This window comes from Peromyscus leucopus, chromosome 14 (assembly GCF_004664715.2).
Source record: "Peromyscus leucopus breed LL Stock chromosome 14, UCI_PerLeu_2.1, whole genome shotgun sequence".
NCBI classification, from domain to species: domain Eukaryota; kingdom Metazoa; phylum Chordata; class Mammalia; order Rodentia; family Cricetidae; genus Peromyscus; species Peromyscus leucopus.
In genome coordinates, this window is record NC_051075.1 from 13,480,405 (window position 1) to 13,503,771 (window position 23,367).

At 40.1% G+C, this 23,367-nt stretch overlaps 1 protein-coding gene across 48 annotated transcripts in view; it reads left to right on the top strand.

The window, feature by feature from the left end:
• Positions 1-23,367, top strand: part of Nrcam (neuronal cell adhesion molecule) — a 280,815-nt gene that overhangs the window by 47,324 nt on the left and 210,124 nt on the right. For all 48 annotated transcript variants that reach the window (XR_003735962.2, XM_028882713.2, XM_028882726.2 and 45 more), the window contains exon 2: positions 16,410-16,563. The gene's annotated coding sequence lies outside the window, so the exon portion shown is untranslated. The remainder of the gene's footprint in view (positions 1-16,409; positions 16,564-23,367) is intronic.

Genomic DNA, 23,367 nt, shown 5'->3' on the forward strand with positions numbered 1-23,367 from the left:
TCTGCTGTGTGTGGACCAGGTCTCAGATCCTTTCAGTCCAATTGGCCACCAATCAAGATGAAGGAAATGGACTTTACAGTCAAATAATCCTCCCCATTATCAATTGTATAACAGCTTTGGGGACTGTTTTTTAGCCAGGACTGGATCCTTAGAAAATACATTTAAAGATCATTCAATTGGAATCACATTAGTGTTCAATATTAGGACATCGATTGAATATAATTTCTTTATATGGTAGACGAGTAAACAGACACTGAAACTCATTTTATAGGCTTGATGAATTAGGGGAGTTGATTGAGTATTGCTATGGGAAAAGGTTACTAGATCAGTGTGTGTTAAAGGATATCACTTCTTTTTTTGATTGTTGAGACAGGGTTTTTCTGTGTAGCTTAGACTAACCGTACACGCAAGAGGATACCTCTAAATCTGAAGTGCAGGGATTATTAGCATATACTGCTACAACCAGTCAGGAGAATACTATTCAGTTGTGCAGAGAAAAAGATATCTAGAGAACATTCGAAATCTAGTTTTTAAAAAATAAAATATTCAAGTATACATGAATGCTTATTCACACAAGCAAAATAAAAGACTTGGGAAGCACACTGAAACATTAACAATTACTATTTGCAGTGGAAGAAGAAATATTTTATTTTAAAATTTCCTGAACTTTTCATATTTCATGACATGATGATTTTTTTTTTTTTTTTTTTTTTTAAATCAGAGGTAGAAGTTTTTCAAATGTAGCTGTGGAATCCTCTCCGACCCCATATAAAAGTAAAACCCTTTCTAAACCCATGAAGTCAAAACACAGAAGAGTATGCAAATCCTCAGTGTTCCAGTTCAGAACCCCTGTGCATTACCCAGTACTCACTGCTTCTTGGGCATTTGCATAAATAACTGGAGCTAAGCAAAACAAACAAATCCTGCTCAAGTTGGAGCTAGTTCACTTGCTCTTTTTTTTTTTTTTTTTTGAGTCATCAAAGCAAATTTGTTTTGTTTATTCTAATAGACTCAAGTTCAAGGTTGCAAGGCATTCTCTGTTCCTGTTGAACTGTGTTGGCATGTCCTTTCACATTGGCTGATTCCAAATGTTTCTCAGAAAGAAGACGGGGCATTGTGCAAATCAGCCATTGTCTATGTGTGGGCTCATCATAGGAAGCTTCACTCAGAAAAGTGTTCTCTCCAATATGGGAGAAGATGCATGAAGAGCCCATACAGCTTATAGCATGTTGAAGGGGTTCATATGTTTATGGTGTGTGTGGCAGTATACTGGAGAGTCATTGATTCTCCGTTTGCCCCTTTTCCCAGCCCTCTCCATTGGGCCTAACCTGTTTGCCAACTTGCATCCTCACTTCTGTCTGCTTTTTCTTGTTGTCTCTGCCTTCTCAGCCTACAAATGTGCTCTCATCTCCTGTGGCCTAAAACCACTTTTCATCTCTTTTGCTCCCTGGAGTTTCCATTCTATCACAGTTCTTTCTTCCATTGCCAACATCTCCATGAAGTTGTTAGTGTTTGCTGCTCGATTCTGGCTTGGAGTATTCTTGCCCCACCCTCCATCCCCAAAGCACTGTATTGTCTTTCACGGTGTTTCTGCCAGTCATACTCATGCCTCACTTTCCTGGTTTAGGCAAAGACACATTCTTCCTTCTACTTTTGAATTCCTAGGAACACATTCCTAGCCTTGTGAGGACTGATTTGTGACACCCAAGGACATCCCTTAGTTAAAGGCTTAAGCCCTACCTGGTGGTGAAGGCTTGTAATCTCAGCTTCTAGGGAGGATGAGACAGGAAGATTAAAAGTTCAAGACCCATCTGGGCTGGAAAGTGAGTTTCAAGGCCAACTTTGGCAAGTTCATAAGACAGTATCCACAACAGCAAAAAGTAAAGAGAGGGCTGGAGACAAAATTCAGGGGTAGAATGTTTGCCTACCATGCATGAAGCCCTAGGTTCATTACATATACAGAGGGGAGAGGGAAGAGAAGGAAGGGGGAGGGAGAGAGAGGGAAAGAGAGAGGGAGAGAGGGAGAGGAGAGAGAGATACAGAAACAGAGAAAGACACAGAGAGAGTGAGTTATGGAAGATCTTGGCTCTTTCCTGGAACACATTTCTATCTGGTATCCAGTGTTTGGGATATATAATTCAGACCTAAAGTTAATAGCTTTGGGAATGGGAAGAAAGCTCAATTGGTAAAGTACTTTCTTTGCAAGCATAAAGACCTAAATTTGACCCCTAGAAACCATGTTTGAAAAGCCAAGCATTCCTGTCGTCTAGTACCCTAAACAAGACCTACAAAATAGTAATACCAGTTGATGTGCTAACTGGGATAGGGGAAATTTTATAAGGCTCCACTCATAGATGAAGAGCTACAAGAAGTGGATGGCTACTGAAAGACAGAGAACTGGTCTTCTGTATTCCTCTTTTAAGTTATCTAATCCAAAGCGGTTGGTCTTAAACACATGTACATAAGGGCCACACTAAATGGACTCTAGGTTACACACACACACACACACACACACACACACACACACGTGTGTGTGTGTGTGTGTGTGTGTGTGTGTGTGTGTGTGTGTGTGTGTGTGAAACAGTTTTTGAAAAGAGTGGACATGGCAGGAGTTGGGTGAGGAGAACAGAAGATACAAATGATGTGAATATGAAATGTGTGAAATTCTCAAAAAAAACTACAAGTCTTAAATGCTGAGTAGGGAAAAGGCCCAGCCTGATGATGTGTGCTTGTAATCCCAGTTTCAGGGAGGCGGAGGCAGAAGGACCCTTCAGCTTGCGGGCCAGTCCAGCTAGCCTAGCCAACTTATCAAGTTCCTGCTCAGTAAAGACCCTGTCTCAAGAACAAGGTGAATAGCACCCGAAGAGCAATGGCTAATACTGTCCAGTTTCCACGTACACACATATGTGTACGGTCATCCACCCGAACACTCACACATGCACACCTAAAAACAAAGTTAACGGCCTTTTCAAATTTAACCTCTTAGCCTAAAATTTTCTCTCCCATTTTGTGGCTTTCGCTCCTTACATTGTCTTTGTTTGTGCATTTGCTTGTTGAATTACTTTAGTTAGAAACATATGAGTCCATGCCTTAATACATCTATACATAGCACCCTTGTAATAATCCAGCTAAAGGATTATTGTGAGGACTAAAACAGGTACTGTTTTGTAAGCTTTTAGTCATGGAGGTTAGTCACTGAACACTGGACCACTTCTCCCTAACTCTTTTCTTTTTTTAAACCTGTAGGCATGCTCAGAACAAGGAACACTGCACTGAGTAGTGAGTGCAAATGCAGCCAGTGTCTATGCACAATACAAACTGCTGTCCTACCCAATTGTCCCCTGAATGTCATGAGCCGCCCAGGTATCCCCTCCCAAATCACAAATGATGAACCTAATGTTGTGCATGCCAAAGGCCTCTACTTTCCACTTTACCCCACAAATATGATCTGTCCAATTATTTTTAAATAACCAAGAGTATACATAGCCAGTTTTAAAGCGGCAGATGGTACTCATGCTGAAAGCATTTTGTGCTGCCAAGTCACGTCCCTCACCCACACATCCCTCACCACAGCTGAGAGGGGAAGGGAAGAACTACATTTCCTTCTTTTCTTGGAATTGCCATCATTTCTCATCTCCAATGCCAATGTCTTCTTGCAGGATTTACAAGAGAAGAAAAGTCTCACTGTTCTGGAAATGCCAGAGAACGTTCCACAACTTGCTTAGGCTTCTTCCTAGCAACAGATCCAACAGCTTCCTCCACATTCTTCTGGGTGGCAGAGCTCTTGTGGGTCTCTCACTTTCTGCCACTTAACTAACCATGAATCCTTGGCTCATGAGTTCAGGTTCTGTGCCTTAGTGTTCTCATCTAGCAGATGTGACAGTGACGATGCCTATGTCATAAGGTTGTTAGAAGGATCAAACACATACAGCGGAATCCAGTAGCACTCAGACAGGAATAAGCACCCACATACTTCTATGGGCTTGTTTTATTTATACAATCAATGGAAGAACCTTTGGGTCAGGGAAGGGATGACTAGGAATAAGCACAAGACACTTTGGGTTCTGACTTTGTCACTTTCTGTCTGTATCACTGAGAAGCTATTGAAAATTTAAAAAAAAATATTAGTTATCTATTTGTATGAGTATGAACATAGTTATCTATTTGTATGAGTTTATATACACCATGAGCATGCAGGAACACTTGGAAGCTCAGAAGAGGTGATTTGATACCCTGGAACTGGAATCATTTGTTGTGAGCTGCCATGTAGGTTCTGGAAACTCAATGCAGGTCCTCCAGAAGAACAGTAAGCACTCTTAACCATTGGGACATCTCTCCAATCCTGAAGCAGATGTTATTGTTGTTGTTTGTTTTTGTTTTGTTTTGTAGTTCTTGTTTTTTTTATTCCTTTTATTGAAAAATGATTCTTTTCTCATACAATATATCCTGATTACAAGTTCCCCTCCCTCTACTCCTCCCAGATATTCCCACTCTCCCTCCCCCTTGGGATCTATTCTCTTTCTGCTCTCTTTAGAAAAGAAGAGGATTCTAAGAGATAACAACCAAACATGACAAAGTAAAATATAATAAGATAAAGCAAAAACCATCACATTAAGGCTGGACAAGGCATCCCAACAGAAGAAAAAGTGTCCCAAGAGCAGGCACAAGAACAAGAGACCCACTTGTTCACACACTCAGGTGTCTCATAAAAATACTAAACTGAAAGCTATAATATATACACAGAGAACCTGGTGAACATCCATGTCAATCCTGTGCTTGCTGCTTCAGTCTCTGAGTTCATAGGAGCTTTGCTCCATTTATTTAGAGGGCCTTGTTCTATTGGTATCCTCCATCACCTCTGACTCTCACATTCTTTCTTCCTTTTCTGTGAGGTTCCCTGAGCACTGATGGGACAAATTTGATGGAGACATCCAATTTAGAGCTGTGTTTTCCAAGGACTCTCTCTCCACGTAATGTCTGGCTGTGGGTCTCTGAATCTGTTCCTGTCTGCTGCAAGAGGAAAATTCTCTGATGATGACTGAAAAAGGCACTGATCTATGAGTAAAGCAGAATTACACACACACACACACACACACACACACACACACACACACACACACACACTCACACACACGACCAGTAGTGTTTGGTTATACCCTAGGTCTCTGGGCTATCTAATCTTTGGTACTTGGTCACCCAAGCAATTTCAGGTATGGGTTCTGTCTCGTGGAATGGGCCTTGAGTCAAATCAGATATTGGTTGTCCACTACCACAAGTTCTATGCCACCATTGTTCTAGCATATCTTGCAGGGAGTACAGATTGTAGGTCAAAGGTTCTGTGGCTGGGTTGATGTTTACAGTTCTCTGTTGGGAGCCTGTAGAGTATCTTACCACACCAAAGACACTGGAATGTAGGGGTGAAGGCTCCATGTAGGTACCAGCTCTACTGCTCCATGGTCAATGAGTTGTGTGGGTGTTGTCCTCAGCATTGTCAGCTGCTGTCAGTATGTGGAGAGCAACCCACTGCCTTAGCAACAATCTGGATTGTTTGGGGATTTCATGGGACCCCCTTGGCTAAAAACTCAATTGAATATAACTCAGTCCTGGTACTGGAAGTTGAGTGACAAGAGATGGCTAGTTGGGACTATGTATTCCCCGTTTTTAGGAGACCTCAATTAGGATCATCTTCACATATTTTAGGAAGCTTCCACTTCATAAGGTTTCCCTATTATCCTTCAAATTCCAACTGTCTCTTCCCACATTTCTTCCCTAACCCCATCTTTCTTCTCCCCGCTTGGATCCTCATGTTGCTTTCTCCTCCCTATAGCTATAAAATCTATTCTAATTTCCCCTCCCAGGGATATCCATATGTCTTCTCCTAGTCCTTTCCTCTACACCCAACCTGTCTGGGTCTATGGACTATAGGTTGTTTATTATTTATATAATACTTAATATCCAAATACAAGTGAATAATACCAATTTATATCTAAGTGTGGGTTACCTCACTTAGGATGATTTTTCCTAGTTCTATCCATTTGCCTACAAATTTCATGATGTCATATTTTTTAAGAGCTGAGTAATACTTCACTGTGTAAATGAACCACATTTTCTTTATCCACTCTCTGTTGAGGGGCATCTAGGTTGTTTCTAGTTTCTAGATATTATTAGTAGGGCAGCAACAAATGTGATTGAGCATGTGTCCTTGTGGTAGGATGAAATGTCCTTTGGGTATATGTCCAAGAGGGGTATATCTGAATCTTGAGATACATTGATTCCCAACCATCTGAGTAACTGCTATATTGGTCTGCATAGTGGCTGTTGTACAAGTTTCCACTCCTACCAGCAATGGAGGGATTTTTCCCTTGTTCCTCATCTTTGCCAGCATGAGCTGTCACTTGTGTTATCTTAGTCATTCTGACAAGTGTAAGATGGAATCTCAAAGTCATTTTGATTTGTAGTTCCCTGATGGCTAAAGATGTTGAACATTTCTTTAAGTGTTTCTCAGCCATTTGCATTTCCTTTATTGAAAATTCTCTGTTTAGATCTGTACCCCATTTTTAAATTGGATTTTTTTGTTTTTATGATATCCATTTCCTTGAGTTCTTTATATATTTTGGATAATAGTAGACTATCAGAAGTGGAGTTGGTAAAAAATTTTCCCATTCTGTAGGCTGCTGATATGTCCACATGACTGTGTCCTCTGCCAAGCAGAAGGTTTTCTTTTAATGAGGTCCCATTTATTAATTGTTGATCTTCGTATCTGCACTATCAATGATCTGTTCATGAAGTCTTCTCCTGTGCCAATGAGTTCAAGGCTATTCATCACATTCCCTTTATCAGGTTCAGTGTATCTAGTTTTATGTGGCGGTCTTTGATCCATTTGGACTTGTGTGCAGAATGATAACTTTGGATCTATTTGCATTCTTCTACATGCACACATTCAGCTTTACCAGCAACTATTTGTTGAAATGTTGTCTTTTTCCATAATGTATTTCTAACTTATTTATCAAAAATCAGGTTTCTATAGGTATGTGAATTTGTCTGAGTCTTCAATTGATTCCATTGGTCAACATATCTGTCTTAATGCCAATATCATGTTATTTTTATCACTACAGCTTGAAGTCAGGAATGGTGAGACCTCCAGAAATTCTTTTATTGTTCAGGATTGTTTTAGCTATCCTGGGTTTTTGTTTTTGAAGTTGAGAATTGTCCTTTCAAGTTTTGTGAAGAATTGTGTTGGAATTTTGATGGGGATTTAGTTGAATCTGTAGATTGCTTTTGGTAGTATGGCCATTTTTACTATGTTAATCCTACAGATCCATGACTATGGGAGATCTTTATATCTCCTGATACCTGCAATTTCTTTCTTCAAGGATCTCAATTTTTTTTTTTTTTTTTTTTTTTTTTAATCATACAAGCCTTTCAATTGCTTGCTTAGAGTTGCACCAAGATATTTTATATTATTTCTGGCTATTGTAAATGGTGTTGTTTCTGTGATTACTTTCTCAGTACATTAGTCATATAGGAAGGCTACTATTTTTAAAGTTAATTTTGTTTCTATCTACTTTGATAAATGTGTTTATCAGCTGTAGGAGATCCCTGGTAAAACTTTTAGGCCATTACTGTATCATTTGCAAATAGCAATACTTTGATGTCTTCCTTTCCAATTTGTATCCCCTTGATCTTTTTCAGTTGTCTTATTGCTCTAGCTAAGACTTCAAGTACTATATTGCAATAGGTTTGGAGAGAGCGGACAGCTTTGTCTTGTTCCTGACTTTAGTGGAATTGCTTTGAGTTTCTCTCCACTTAGTTTGTTAGCTATAGGCTTGCTGTAAACTGCCTTTCATATGTTTTGGTATGTCCCTTGTTATCCCTAATCTCTCCAGGACTTTATCATGAAGGGTGTTAAATTTTTGTCAAAGGCCTTTTCTGTATCTGAGATGATCATTTGTTTTTTTCTTTTAGTTGGTTTATATGGTAGATTATATTTATTGATTTTTATATATTGAACCATTCCAGCATCTCTGGAATGAAGCATACTTGATCATAGTGGATGATCTTTCTGATGTGTTCTTGGATTTTGTTTGAAAATATTTTATTGAGTATTTTTGCATCTATGTCCAAAATGGAAATTGGTCTGTAATTCTCTTTCTTTGTTGGTTCTTTATGTGGTTTGGGTATCAGGGTAACTGTGGTCTCATAAAAAGAATTTGGCAATGTTTCTTCTGTTTCTATTTTGTGAAACAATTTGAGGTGTGTTGGCATTCACTCTTCCTTGAAAGTCTAAAAGAATTATGAGCTAAAACCATCTGGCCCTTGGGCTTTGTTTGGATGGGAGACTTTTAATAACTGCTTCTATTTCACTGGAGGTTATAGGTTTAAATTGCTTATCTGATCTTGATTTAACTTTTGTAAGTTGTACCTATCAAAAAAATTATCCATTTCTTTTGATTTTCCAATATGGTGAAGTAAAGATTTTTAAAGTATATCCTTATGATTCTCTGGATTAGCTCAGTGTCTGTTGTTGTGTCTCCCTTTTCAATTATGATTTTATTAATCTGGATATCCTCTCTTTGTCTTTAAGATAGTTTAGATAAGGGTTTGTCTATCTTGGTGTTTTTTTTTTTTTTTCAAAGAATCAACCATTTATTTCACTGATTCTTTGTATTGTTCAGTTTTTCTAATTTCAGTCTGGAGTGTAATTATTCCTTTCTGTCTACTCCTCTTTAGTGTAAAGTAACTACTTCATTTTATTCTAGAGCTTTCTGGTGTGCTATTAAGTTGCTAGTATGAGATCTCTCCATTTTTTTTTTAAAATATAAGCACTTAGAGCTATGAACTTGCCTCTTAGAACTATTTTCATCATGTCCAGTAAGTTTGGGTATGCTGTGTGTTCATTTTCATTGAATTCTAGAAAGTCTTTAATTTCTTTATTTCTGTCTTGACCCATTTTTCAGTCAGTAGAGGGTTGTTCAGTTTCCATGAGTTTGTAAGCTTTCTGTTGTCAATATCCAGATTTAATCCATGGTGATCTGAAAGGATGCAGGGAGCTATTTCTGTTTTCTTATATCTGTTGAGACTTACTTTGTGACTGAGTATACATTCAATCTTGGACAAAGTTCCATGAGGTGCAGAGAAGAAGGTATATTGTTTTATGTTTGAGTGAAATGTTCTGAAAATATCTGTTAGGTCCATTTGGTTTATCATGTCTGTTAGGTCCAGTATTTTTCATTAGTTTTTGTCTGGTTGACTTGTCCATTGGTTAGAGTGGGGTATCCAGGTCTCCCACTACCAGTGTGTGAAAGATCAATATGTGATTTAAGGTGTAGTAGTGTTGTGCTGTTTCCTTTTACAAATTTGAGTGCCCTTGTGTTTGGGGCATAGATATTAAGGATTGAAATGCCACCTTGGTGGGTTTTTCCTTTGATGCGTGTGTTGTTTCCTTCTCTATCTCTCTTGATTAGTTTTATTTTCAATTCTATTTTGTTAGATGTTAAAATGGCTATACCAGCTTGGTTCTCAGGTCCATTTGCTTGAAATATCTTTTTCTAGCCCTTTACCCTGAGGTAATATCTATCCTTGATTCTGAGGTGTGTTTCTTTGATACTATAGAAGGATGGATCCTGTTTTTTTAATCCATTCTGTTAGTCTGTGTCTTTTTATTGGGGAATTGAGATCATCGATAATGAGAGATATCAATGGCCAATGATTATTGAATCCTATTGTTTTGTTGTTGGTAGAGTGTGTGTGTATCTATGTGCTTTCCTTGTTTTTGCTTTGCTGGTGTGAGATTATTTATTCCCTGTGTTTCCATGGGTCTAGTTAACCTTATTAGGTTGGAGGGGTTGTTTTTTTCTTCCATTTTCTATTTATTTATTTATTTATTTATTATTTTACAACACCATTCAGTTCCACATAATAGCCACAGATTCCCATGCTCTCCCCCCCGCCCCCCGCCCCCCTGCCCCCCCCCCATTCCCACCTCCTCCAGATCAAGGTCTCCCCCGAGGACTGGGATCGACCTGATAGACTCAGTCCAGGCAGGTCCATCCTCCGCTCCAGACCGAGCAGCGTCCTGCATAAGTCCAGATTCAAACAACCAACTCATGCAAGGACCAGGACCGCACCACGCCCAGCTGCCTCCCAAACAGATCAAGCCAAATGACTGTCTCACCCATTCAGAGGCCTGACCCAGTTGGGGCCCTCAGCCTTTGTTCATAGTTCATGTGCTTCTATTCATTTGTTATTTCCCTTGCTTTATCCACCTTGCTTCACAATTCTCACTCATATAAACCCTCCTCTTTCTCACTAATTATACTCCACGCTCCACCAGGGCCACCGTGGATGTCTGCATCCAGATTCCTCAGTCTTGATGGTTTATGGCACAACTATCAGGGTGCTTGGCCATCCCATCACCAGAGTAGGTGATGGAATGCTTTTTCCCCCTAGCACCTTCTGTAGTCTTGGGTTTGTAGATAGATATTATTTAAATTTGGCTTTATCATGGAATATCTTACTTTTATCAGTCTCTGGTGATTGAACATTTTGCTGGGTATAAAACTCTGGGCTGGCATCTGTGGTCTTTTAGCGTCTGCAGCACATCTATCTAGGCCCTTCTGACTTTTAGAGTTGAGTGCAATTCTAATAGGTCTGCCTTTATATGTTACTTGGTCTTTTTCCCTTGTAGATTTTAATATTCTTTCTTTGTTCTGTTTGTTTAGTGTTTTGATTATTATGTGCCAAAGGGACTTTGTTTTCTGATCCAATCTATATGGTGTTCTGTATGCTTCTTGTACTTTTTTTTTTTTTTTTTTTTTTTTTTTTTTTCAGAAGGTTTTCTGTTACTTTGCGCCTTTCTGACTCACTTGTAGCAGGTGCCTGAACTCACAGAGATCGCTGCTCTGCTCCGTGCTATTAAGCGTGCGCCCAACCCCCCTGTACTTTTTAGGTTAGGAAAATTTTCTTCTATGATTTTGCTGAATATATTTCCCAGGTCTTTGATCTGAGATTCTTCTCCTTCTTCTATTCCTGTTCTTCTTATGTTTGGTCTTTTCATACTATCCCAGATTTCCTGGATATTTTGTGTCAGGAGTATTTTAGATTTAACATTTTCTTTGACTGATGTATCATATCTCTTCTCTCATATCTTCAATGCCTGAGAATCTATCTTTCATCTCTTGTATTCAATTGGTGAAGCCCTTGCAGTTCCTGTTCAAATTCCTGGGTTTTTCATTTCCAGGGGCTGGAGAGATGTCTCAGAGTTTAAGAGCACTGGCTTCTCTTGCAGAGGACCTGAGTTCAATTCTCAGCAACTACATGGTGCCTTGCAACCATCTATAATGAGATCTAGTGCCCTCTTCTTGCATGTAGGCGTACATGAAGGCAGAACACTGTATACATAGTAAATAAATAAATCTAAAAATTTTTTTCATTTCCAGAATTCCCTGAATTTAGGTTTTCTTTATTGAGTCCATTTTCAGGCCTTGAACAGTTTTATTTGTTTCCTTCTACTCTTTGTGTTTCCTGCATTTCTTAAAGGATTTATTAATGTCCTCTTTAAGGACTTCTATCATCTTCATACAGATGGTTTTGATGTCTTTTCCTTGTGCTTCAGCTATGTGGGAATATGCAGGACCTACTGTGGTAAGATAGCTGGGCTCTAGTGAAGACATATTACCCTGTTATTAATTGGGTTTTTATGCTGACATCTAGGCATCTGGAATTGAGATGATTATATATCTAGGTGCTGATTTCTGGGTTTGTCTTTGTTGGGTGGGTGTTTTGTTCCTTGGTTTCTGTTTCCTCTCCAGATTTTTGGAGAGTATGATGTCCATGTGTTGCCCAGAAGGACATTTTCTTTGGATGTGATAGCTGTGGCCACTTAGGTTTCTAGTTAAAATTGTGTTTCTGGGTATCGGGAGCTGACAATTAGGAATAGGGATAGGCTGGGAGTCCAAAGAAATTCGCAGGAGGAAGGAGAGCAGAGTGTTCCACCAGGATCTGTTTATTTCGTTTTCTTAGAATGGGGGAGACAATGAAGAGAGGTCAGCCCAGAGAGTCTGCTAGGGTGCTACAGTAGATGAGACTGGAATATTGGATCTAGAGGAATATCAGGAGAGAGGAAGATCTATAGACAGCATACCTACTTCCTTGGCAGGAGTGGTCTGTGTGTTAGCAGGGAGTTGTGAATAGGATAAAGCAACAAGTGGAGAGGGGGCTGTTAGGAGGGGAAGCTCTGTGGATCCACAGGAGATGTGGGCAGAGGAGGAAGGAAGGCTGCAGCAGGTGTTCTGTTGCAAAGATAGGGATGGGACTGGGGGATTGGTTTTGGAGGAGAGGAGGGAATGGTCAATGTCTTACAATTAGCTTACCTGTTTCTCTGGCCTGCTCAGCTGCTGTGCTCACAGGGAATGCCTGCTAGTGTTATAGTCTGGGATACTGGGATGAGTTGGGGGAAGGAAGATTGGAGGAGAAGATCTTTGTGATCTGTTGGGGATGGAATCAAAGAGGAAAGAGAGACTGCATCAGGTTTTCTGCTACAGAGCTAGGGATGAGACTGGGGGGGATTTGGATCTGGAGGTGCAGAAGACATGTGGATCTGCCTTCAGCTTTCTTGTTGCCCTCGCAGGAGAGGATTTGGGTTATCAGGGGATGGCTGCTAGGGTTGGGGGCTGGGATGAAGCAAGGAGTGAGAGGAGAGATGCTTGCTAGTTTTTAATCTGAAGAGCAAGGCAGTTGTTTTACAGTATTAAGTGAGAATCACTGTAGAAAAAAGGAACCCAAAGTGCCCGTGAACATAAAATAGTATTTTACCTGATTTTAGCAGAAGCTGCTGGGTCTTATTTCCAGCACAAGCATGTTTTGTAGCTTGTAGCAGGGCCTCACCCTTATGAATCTAAAGGAAGCATTGTAGTGTAAATGATTGAATAATCACCACATCTGAGAAAAAAGAGGCATGCCAAGAAGGCCTTTGCCTGATCAACACTGATGGTGTGAAATCCATCACACAAACACTGTGTGCTTTTCTGTGTGTGGATATTTATGGGTGTTGGGTGTATATGTGCACGCAGGTACATGGGAAGGTCAGAGGGCAACATCAGGTGTCATGCCTCGGACACCAGACATTACTTTTGTTTTTGTTTTAGCTTTCATTGAGACCAGGAACTCTCCAAATAGGCCAGTCTGGCTGGCCGGCAAATCCCAGTGATCTGCCTGTCTCTATCTCCCCAGAACTGAGACTGCACACATGTGTCACCACACCCAGCCTCTTTCAACATGAGTTTTGGGGATTGAACTCACACCCTAGTGCTTTTAATGTAAGCACTTTACCACCTGAGTTATACCCTTACCTCCTCATATGCTTTCATTATAGGCTGGCCCAGCAGGCCCTTCAAAGCGCTGAGAACCAGCCGGGGGAGGACTAGAGGTTTCCAGTCAGACTAGAAAAAAAGGGACTGGGTTACTCTGGGAACTGTCCAGCTTGACAGTGAGGCTGAAGACAAAACTGGGAAAACCAGACATGGAACTTAAAATGACCATGGGGCATTCTACTGTCATGGGAGATCCCACAAGGCTTACTGAAAGCTAAATTAGACAACACAGTTGATATCTTAGGAAAACAATTGCACTTTGGCAGGGTATACCAGAGGATCTAAAATGACAGATTTTTCTAATTTCCATGATCGCCTCAGGGAAGGCTGAAACTAACCTGGCTCTGTTTCTGCAATATGTTTCTCAAACATGACTCCTTGGGTCCACTGCACAGTTGGTTGCTATAACTGTGAAGTTTTAGCTGATGGTTTTCTCAGCTACACCCTTATTTTCTTGACTGTTTCTCAGACATAATTCTGGGTTTTCCAGTCTTTAACTAGTTGAGGGCTGAAACCTTTATCTATCAGCTGAAGTAGCATTTTATATCATTAGGATGATTTGCAGTATTGGAAATTATACATTTTTAGTAACAACCAAGACAGAAGAGCATATTTGTCTTTGTTGATTATCCAGTTGGTATTTATTCATTTTATACTGTTATAGTATGAATCTATTCTTGACTGTGTACTTCTTTCATTTGTGGATGATGTGAAGGTGAAGGGCATAACACCCATTCTGTAAGATCAGAATTGGGATTTCAAATGCTTTGAACATAATGGATACAAAATCTAAGAACTTAATTCTAACAAAAAGACCCTTGAAGAGAGATATTAATCACTAGGGCACCCTAAGCAAGAGGGACTCATTCCATAGTTCCTGCTTAGATCTGGAAGGTAGGAAGTTGACAGGTTGAGATAACCCCAGGCACTGTCTGCTTCCCATTTTCCTTCTGTGTCTTTTCTGCTTCGCCCTTCATTGGATCTCCTGTATCTTCAGTATACTACCCAAACTCCAGAGTAACCCAACTTGATTGACTTAGTTCATTGTCACCTTTTAGAACACAGACCTCTGTGTGAAGCTCTTTAGTGGGCCACCCACCCACTTCAGAGTTGCTCCTGAGTCCCGTCATTGGATGACTCTGCCAAAGAAACAGCTCGTCCTTCTTTTTCTGGATACTATTGGGATGTTCACATTAGAATGTGATTCTGAGTCTGGCTGCTGGGGGAAGGCTTGGAACCGGTGAGGTACAAATATAAGATGAGAGATTCAGCTCTATGTGGAGCTTTGTAAACATGGAATGAACCACAGACAGAGAGATGGTTAGACTCAGTGACATTCCAGCCTCCCCCATCACCTGTGTTTTTATTTTTCTTGTCTTTTTTTTGTTTCTTTCCAGCACTGTCTAATGAAAATCCACCTTTTATGTTACTATTATAAAGAGCCCTGGAGATGATTGTAATACAATGGAATTAAACTATGCCCATATTTCGGAGACAGTAATGTTCTTGCATTAGCTTCTTAACCAAAGTCAATTTAATGTGTGAAATATTTATAAATTAGATTTTGTTATAGTCAGTAGCAATGCTGTTCAAGAAAGGAAATGATTTATGTAGTTTACATGAGGTATATTAGCAAACTGCAGCACAGATCCTTCTTTCAGATGAAGGAAGATATGTACAAGACTTTATCATCTGAAGTTATTACAGAGGACATTCCAGAGACTCCAGTGCCACATTTAAATTCAGACATCAGATGGACTGAGTCATGTAGGGCGGATTTTGGTAATGACTCTTCTGGTAATTGTCTGAGCTGAAACAGAACTGAGTATTCAGTATTCAGCCTTTACTAATCACTCCGTAAAACATTAACCCTCTGACAAACAAATACAGATAAAATCCAAGAGTACCGGGATGCTTCTGTTTCTCCTTTCAGTGTAAGAACAAGCTGACACAGAAAAGACAAATAGATGACAAAGTCAGAGGACAGTCTGAAAATTAGACTTATTTGAGACAGGGGCTTTTGTGTGGCCACACATACCAGTTTTGGATTGAGAGGTTGTGGAGGGAGGCTTTCTGTCTCTACTTCCCATGTCACTGGAGTAATTCTGGGATTACAGGCATGAGCTACTATGGGCAGCCTAACATGGTTCTGGGTATTTAAACTCAGGCCTTCACCGCGCCTGATGTTCCACTGAGCCATCTTCCCAGTCTGTCCACCTAGAGTGCAGCTGGGGTCGAGGAGCACTTAGAAAGCCCAAGTTCATGCTGTTCATGGAAAAGGGTCTGAATTCCCACTTCAGCTCTTCTCTCTGTGGTCTGCAGTTCTGGGAACAGTGGCTTTCTAAACAATCCTGTCTGTGGTTTTTTTACTCTTTCTGATAGAAGAGAGGTATTAAATAAACACACTATTCAAGCACTCCTGCTTGGTGGATTTAATTTAATTAAGGTTTCATTCTGTTTAGTTCCATATTACCTTACCTGTTTTTTTCTTACTACACTGTGCTCAGCAAACCCTTTATTTCTGGTTGCCATCTTTTCTCACCACCTTCAAAACCACCTCTAAAATGGAATTGCATTGCCAAAATCTCTGGCATTGTCAACTTTGATCAAATGCTGAGTTCTTCATTGTTGGTTCTTTTCAGCCTGTATTAGATTCTTGCCAGAGGAATATAATGTGTTGATGTATTACCACGAAGTAGCAGAGAAGAATAAAATCCAGTCCTATTCTTTTCTTTTTTGATTAGTGTGCACAGTTGTTTGCTTCCATTTAGAAGTAATTCAGATTCCTCTGCCACACTGAAATGTAATTGGAATTAAGTTACCTTTTTTTCATTACCCTTGTCCCTTAAATTGCTTCAAGTTCTTAGAATTACTAATGCCTACAAATGCAATAATGTTTGGTTGAAACCAATCATAGAATTACATATGTATTAAGTTCCCTTGTTTATTTTGGGTTAATAATAAAAAGGAAATCTCAGCTTAATAGAAATGACTGACCACCAATAGTTTACATTCCTTTGTGGGTTTTTTTCTTCTCAGGGATTTCTGTGATATTCTCCAGTGACATCCAGTACCTCTGCTTGCTGAAGGCTTTGACCAAGGCTACTGCCAGATGTTAATGTCATCCTGAGAAAAGGAGGACATAGAAATCAGGGACACCTTGGGAGGTTTCTGACCAGTGGATCTTCTGAAGGTGAGAGCAGATGACTTTTTTTTATCCTTAGTAGTTAGATTAATGGGTCTGTCTGCCACAATTGACTTCTTCAAAGAATGAATAGGGAACTGATTCTGAGACTTCTCTGTATGAAATGAAGAGATTTTCGTTGGGGGAGAAATTTTATTTGTAAATAAATTGGTTATTTTAGCAAAATTGGAAGTTATTTTAAGTAAAACTTTGATCTATGAAGACACATTTGAGCATATATGTGCATACTCTTATGCACATCCGTAAAGCAACAGCAACAAAAGACCATTGTATAACTGGGTGTCATGGCATACCTTTAATACTGTCACTCAAGGCAGAGGCAATCAGAATTCTGAGTGTTAAATGTCAGTCTGGTCTGCATAGTTCCTGGCCAGCCAGAGCTTCACAGTGAGACTGTGTCTAAAATGAAACAGCTCCACCCCCTAAAAACAAAACAAAACAAGCAAACAGAGCACAGTAATATTGCTTTATTTCTGAGAATTCTTATGTAGCTAGGGGCTGTCAGCCTTTATATATGCCATACCTGGCCTGCCAAGGCTCAAATGGCTTAGATTATATGAAAGCATACTGTAAGCCTAAATATTTTTAGATAATAAGAAAACTAATCAGTATTATTTATAATTATTTATAACCTTCCAAAATACTCTCAAACCTTTTAATGTGTTTTCCTTCGAGTTTTTTTTCAGTAAACCTTACTATGTTCTCATAAAGCAAAGACAGCGAGCATCAACAAGTATCTCTCCAATATTAGTGATAGATCTATAAAAAAAAAGTATGACCCGCTCCAGTAGGATACAAGCGTATTGATGATGCATTGAGGACTGCAACAAGCATCTAATGTACCCCAAATCTGGAGGATGGTGTTTGGTGAATCAGGCCCCTGAAGATGAGCCCTGAAATGGCTTTTGAAAGATGAACAGAAATGAGCCATATAAAGAGCAGAGATAGAGAGAGTGGTATAGGCAGGAACAGTGGGGTGGGGCTGTGAACCCCAAAAGGGAAAGCAGTGAGCTGTACAGCAATGTGGAACCTTACATTCCAGTGCATGTGTGCATGGTGAGGGCAACCCACCAAGACTCTGAGGTGCTTCAAGCTAGAAGTTGTGGGCACTTTAGGTGTGTTGCTCTAGAGTGAGTAAAGAGAAGCCAAGAGGATTTAGCAAGACTGAAAGAAGGGAAGATTGATTTTGGAATAAGCTAGGGAATATTTTGGAAAAATAGAATTTTAATAGGAGCGGTAAGGAACAGAACAAGAGAGTTATTTGAAGAAGTGAGCATATGCTAGATTTGGAGACTGATTGTGCGTGGAGGGGAAAGATCAGGACTTAAGACTTTTGGATTTCTGACTAGGAAGACAAAGAACATGATGGAAACATACAAGGCACAAGGGGCAAGTAGAACATTTTTGATGACACCAGGGCTTCAGAGTAGGTGGGGATATTGAGGCAGAAATGCTCATCAGGTAGCTGGAAGAATAAGGAGGAGATAAAAAGGGAAACTCAGTCTAGAAATGTTGAAATTATCGATCATCTTTAGTCAGTTTTCTGTTGCTACAATAAGAAAACCACCGAGGAAACCTATTTACACAGAGGAAAGATTTGGTTGGGTCAAAGTTTCAGAGGTTCCAGTCTGTGGTCACCTGGCCTTGTTGCTGTTGGGTCTGTGGTGAGGCAGAAAGCATGATGGGAAGTATGTGGTAGAGTAAAGTTGCTTCCTCAGGGTGACTGGTAAGCCAAGAGATGGAGGAAGGGTCTAGGATAACAACATCATCTTCTAGGGCATGCCCCTACTGGCCTGATGTCCTCCTGTTACACCTTACCTCCTAAAGGCCCCACCTCTCTACAGGCCCACAAACTAGCAACCACACCTTTAGCCATGAACTCTTTAGAGACACATACAATCCAAACCGTCATCCAGGGACACAGCTCAGAATTGGAGTGTCAACCTTGCATCTATGCGACCCTGGCTTTAATCTCAAGTACCACAAAATATGAAAACTGAAAAGAAATAACAAGATCCAAAGAAGGCAGTAACTACAAATCTTATTTTAAAATGTAATTTAAATTAGTACTTAAGTGTTCAATGTTATTTCTTCATACTCTTGACACAGCTCACGATCTTACCGATTTCCATTTTAACATTATCAGTTGTTTCATTTGTATATGTAGTTATTGGTCTTGTTTCCTTAGCACAGTAGAATAGGGTGTTTTCTAGGGACCAACTTGGAAGTCTTTTTAGTTTGAGAAAAAGAACTTTAAAACATCGTTTACGAATGACACAAACCCTTATATTTTAGAAGCACTACAACTCAGTATCATTCTCCATTTCAATTAGTGCCAGTTGCCAAGTATAACTCCTTTTCAGTATTAATCATGATGGTCTCTTGTCAATTCCTGATTTTCATTGCCTAGCACAGTATTTGGGCGTTGTTTATAGGAGACCCAGGGCCTTTCTTGAATTCTTCAGGAGGGTGGTACTAATTCCACCCCTTGGTATTCCTAGCATCCACCCTGAACATGGTAGAAGGATCTGTCATAACAGAGGCCTCAGTGTTTGAGAGTAAGTCCACCCCTGTTAGACTTTAGGCATTCATTACTCAGAGCCTTCTTTGAGGGAATGCCATGGGTAAAAATTTTAAATTCAAATAATACTTACAATTGTGCTATTTTGAGTGACTTTTATTGAATTATTGTGGTCTTAATTAGCTTAATGACTTATTTTCTTAAGATGTACTGGAAAATTACAAAACCCCACCATTTTAGTCTTTGTGGTTCACTTCATCATCATCCTTCCAGGATTGGCTCATCTGTCACTCTCATTTTCAAACACAGAAAATTAAATTAAAGCAGAATTTGGTAACTGCCTTAGTACGGGCAGATGGCACTAGAGTCTTGGTCTCTGGAAGCACACTGGCCTTCCTACAGTGTCCTGCTTTTTTCCCTCCTTCATTCCAAACCTCTTTGAATTGCATAAAGTGAATTATCTGGGCATATTAAACTAAGGAATTACACTGAGGGCAATTACTTTGGCTACTTGTAGATTCGCCAAACGGATTTTACTTTAATATTCAAGGCTGTGCTTAATGCTTTATAATCTTACTTTTATGACTCCTTTTAGTTCTACCACGGACTTTCTTTTTGTTACCCTCTATTTTTCTATACTGCTTCCACCACTAAAACACTGGGTCACCAAACTACCTATATTTAAATTCTAGCAGGAAAAAAAGGCCCTAGTGTTTTCAGAACTAATGTCTGTAAGCAGAAGATGTTTCTGATTTGTTCAATTACACTAAAGTCCGCTGTGGGTTTTATGTATAGAAAATGAATCTGTGGAAAAGCTGAGTTCTGTAACTCAGAATGACGGCATATGCATGCAAGCAGTAGGTGGTCGTGAAGACAATGAGTTGTTCTGTGCCCTTCATGGGATGGCCGTTCTTGACTGTGCAAACAGTAGGCTCTAAGTCATCAGGATGTGTGTGAAACACATGATTCACTCACCCCCAAAGGGCCAGGAGGAAAAGGAGTTTCCACGCATACGTGCAAAGCATGGGGCTATTTCTCTGTTTCGCCCTCTTTGTCTTTGCTCTCTCTCTCTCTTTTTATTCTGTCTCCTCTCTCTTTTTCTGTCTCACTCATACTTTCCATGTCACAGACACACCAATTTGATCCCTCTGAGACACAAGGTCCTTTATGGGTTTTGTCTATAGAACTAAATGGAAGCAGCGTATGTTGTGGAAAAGGAAATGGAGCTATGGGGAAACAGTGGCTTATGCTGAAGGTTTGCTTGGCTCCATTGCATGGAGCAGCATGAACTGGGGTGAGCAGATGTGGAAGTTATTGTACACTGGGCTATAGCTAGAGTTTTCCTACCTGGCCCACAGTCAGGACGAATCTCTCTCATCCGCCAGTCCCACAGCCACTCAGACCCAACCAAGTAAACACAGAGACTTATATTGCTTACAAACTGTATGGCCATGGCAGGCTTCTTGCTAACTGTTCTTATATCTTAAATTAATCCATTTCCATAAATGTATACCTTGCCACATGGCTCGTGGCTTACCGGCATCTTTACATGGCAGCAGCTGGCAGTGACTCCTGCCTTCCTGTTCTTTCTTTTTCTCCTCTCTGTTAGTCCCGCCTATACTTCCTGCCTAGCCATGGGCCAGTGTTTTATTTACTAACCAATCAGAGCAACACATTTGCCATACAGACCATCCCACAGCACAGCCAAGTGCAGACCATCTCAGACACCTGCACTCAGGCCCGTGGTCCTAATAATCCTCTATGCGGACCTACTGGGTAACGCCACAAGGAATCCAAGAACGGGCTCCCACAGGACATACAGAACATCCCACAGCACTGGGCACAAGATGGCATGGCATTATCAATGGGGAAGCTAGCTCTTACCACTGTTTATTTGACTTGGTGGTGGTTGTGTCTTAGATGGGGGAAACACAGAATGTAACAGGACAGGGTGACTGCTGTCTGCCTAGATTCCAGGTGAGTGCTGCAAATACCAGTGTGTGTGTGTGTGTGTGTGTGTGTGTGTAACAACAACAAAAGCGATGTATACAATTTATGTTAATTTTGAAGTTGGCACTTAAAAGTGCCTAGAGTCTGAAGTAGGCTTCAAGATTGTTCTCCTAACATAGGACTCTTAAGACGAAGATTTTGAGAAGGGAACTGTTGGAAAATAGTAGTCATGGGTGAGTTGACAGGCTGACATTTCTGACTGGGCAGTATTTCAATGGGCTCAAGTAACTTTTAGCAGGAAAATTTGTTATCCTCTGCCCTCTGTTGTGTGCAGTTTTATAAAGAAGAAAGGAAATGCTGAGCCACTGACTTTTGGTGCAAACTCAATCCCACCACAGAGGTCATAGACCTCACATCAGCAATTCACGCACCGTGTTGCTAGCGGACAATGGCAATGGATGTCTAATCAGATAACATCCTGCAACCTTTGAGTTTTCACTCTCCGCTGCCTTTTGTCATTTGGGTACTCTCAAAATTATTCCTCATTCAGGTTTATTATTAACTTTTGAGCCCCAGCTACCATGTTAGTATCTTGCTGGCCATGCTGAAATGAGAGTGGTGCTTAGAGAATTTGTTTTTGCAGTAATTGATAGAAGAGCAAAGCGGCATAATATGAATTAATGACTCTTCACATTTTCCCATCATATAAGCTGGACTCATTATCCCCGAGGGATATATTTTGGATTCATGCCCCAATAAACCATCCCTGCTAGCTGTTGATTTTCTACCCCCTTAAGAGCTGCTGCCTAATGGATAAACAGACAACAGTGAAGAATATACATTTTTATCTTAAACTTTGGAATATTTTTGATTGTTCTTATTAAAATTTTTCTCTTTACAATCAACACTATAATTATTAACACTATTTGTCTGAGGCAAGAGTCATCTTGAAGAAACTATATCTTTTAATATGGTTTGGAAAATGAAATCCAGAAGGAAAGATTGGGGATTTAAACAATGGTTGAGGTGCAGAACCACAGACTAGGTCTTATTCAGAGTGTAACACCGTGCATCTAGAGGACAGGGCCATTGTTACTTTCATATACATCATATAGGATGATTTGGACATGGAGTTAATCATTCTGTTTCCATATTTCAAGTTTTCTCCCTCTCTGTCCCCTTCTTGGCCATCTAAGTTTTCATGTTTTACCTAGAGTCATCATGTTCATGTTGCATGCCATGTAAATATGTGAGAGAGAAAAAAATGCAAAGAGAAACAGTCCAGGAGAGGAAATTGACAAAGGACAGAGAAACTATTCCTGCCTATCCATAAATCAAAGCAGTGTCTGAATTTCTTTCCTCAATCTTATGTCTGGTTCCTTTGACATTAAATGATGTGATGTGTAACTTATAAGCCCCTAAACAGGTGTTCAGAACCCAAGCTGAGTCACTGTGTGTGGTACCACCCACATCCATCTCCTTCCCTGGACTCTGGCATCTTTTCCCAGCTTCTGGGGGTGTTGAGCAGCTGATGGCTCATAGCTGGGTCTTTCCTTTCAGAGACTGTCTGTAGTCTTGAGCTAAAGAAAGCTACCTCATCCATGCTATGCCATCAGGATGCATTCAAGCACTAGGCAACTTGGAGATACAAAAGCCTTTACCCTGATTCAATATAGTGTATGAGACCTGAAGGATCTACTAGGGCCTTTGCTGTGAATACCTCAGACCAACCTCTTCTACTGCACTTTCCCATGGGGGGTGAGTCCGATAGCACTCACTATTAAAATTCCCATATGCAAAACATCATCTGAAAGAACGGCTCCAGGGAAATCTAACCTACAACAGTCACCACACCTAAACCATGTAGTGTACTTATAAGAGAATGTGGCTATATAGCCATACAATTTTAGACTCATAAGACCTGTGAGAATAAAGCCCAGACCCTTCTCATGAAAAATGGGAACAATAATCCTGACTCACAGAGTTTATAGCAGAGTATCCAGTGCCTCATTTATATGCAGTATTCATTACATAATAGTATAGTTTTTCTAGTGACTATCAATGGATATCCCATAAATTATATACTAGTTGTGATCAATCAGTTACCACAGAAAGCAAAAAAATGTTTTTTTTTCAAGACAGGGTTTCTCTGTGCAGCCTTAACTGTCCTGGAACTCACTGTGTAGACCAGGCTGGCCTCGAACTCAGAGATTCACCTGCCTCTGCCTCCTGAGTGCTGGGATTAAAGGCATGCACGATCATCATCTGGCACAAAGAAAATCTTAATATCATCTTTACTACACTTAACTTAATAGAATGAA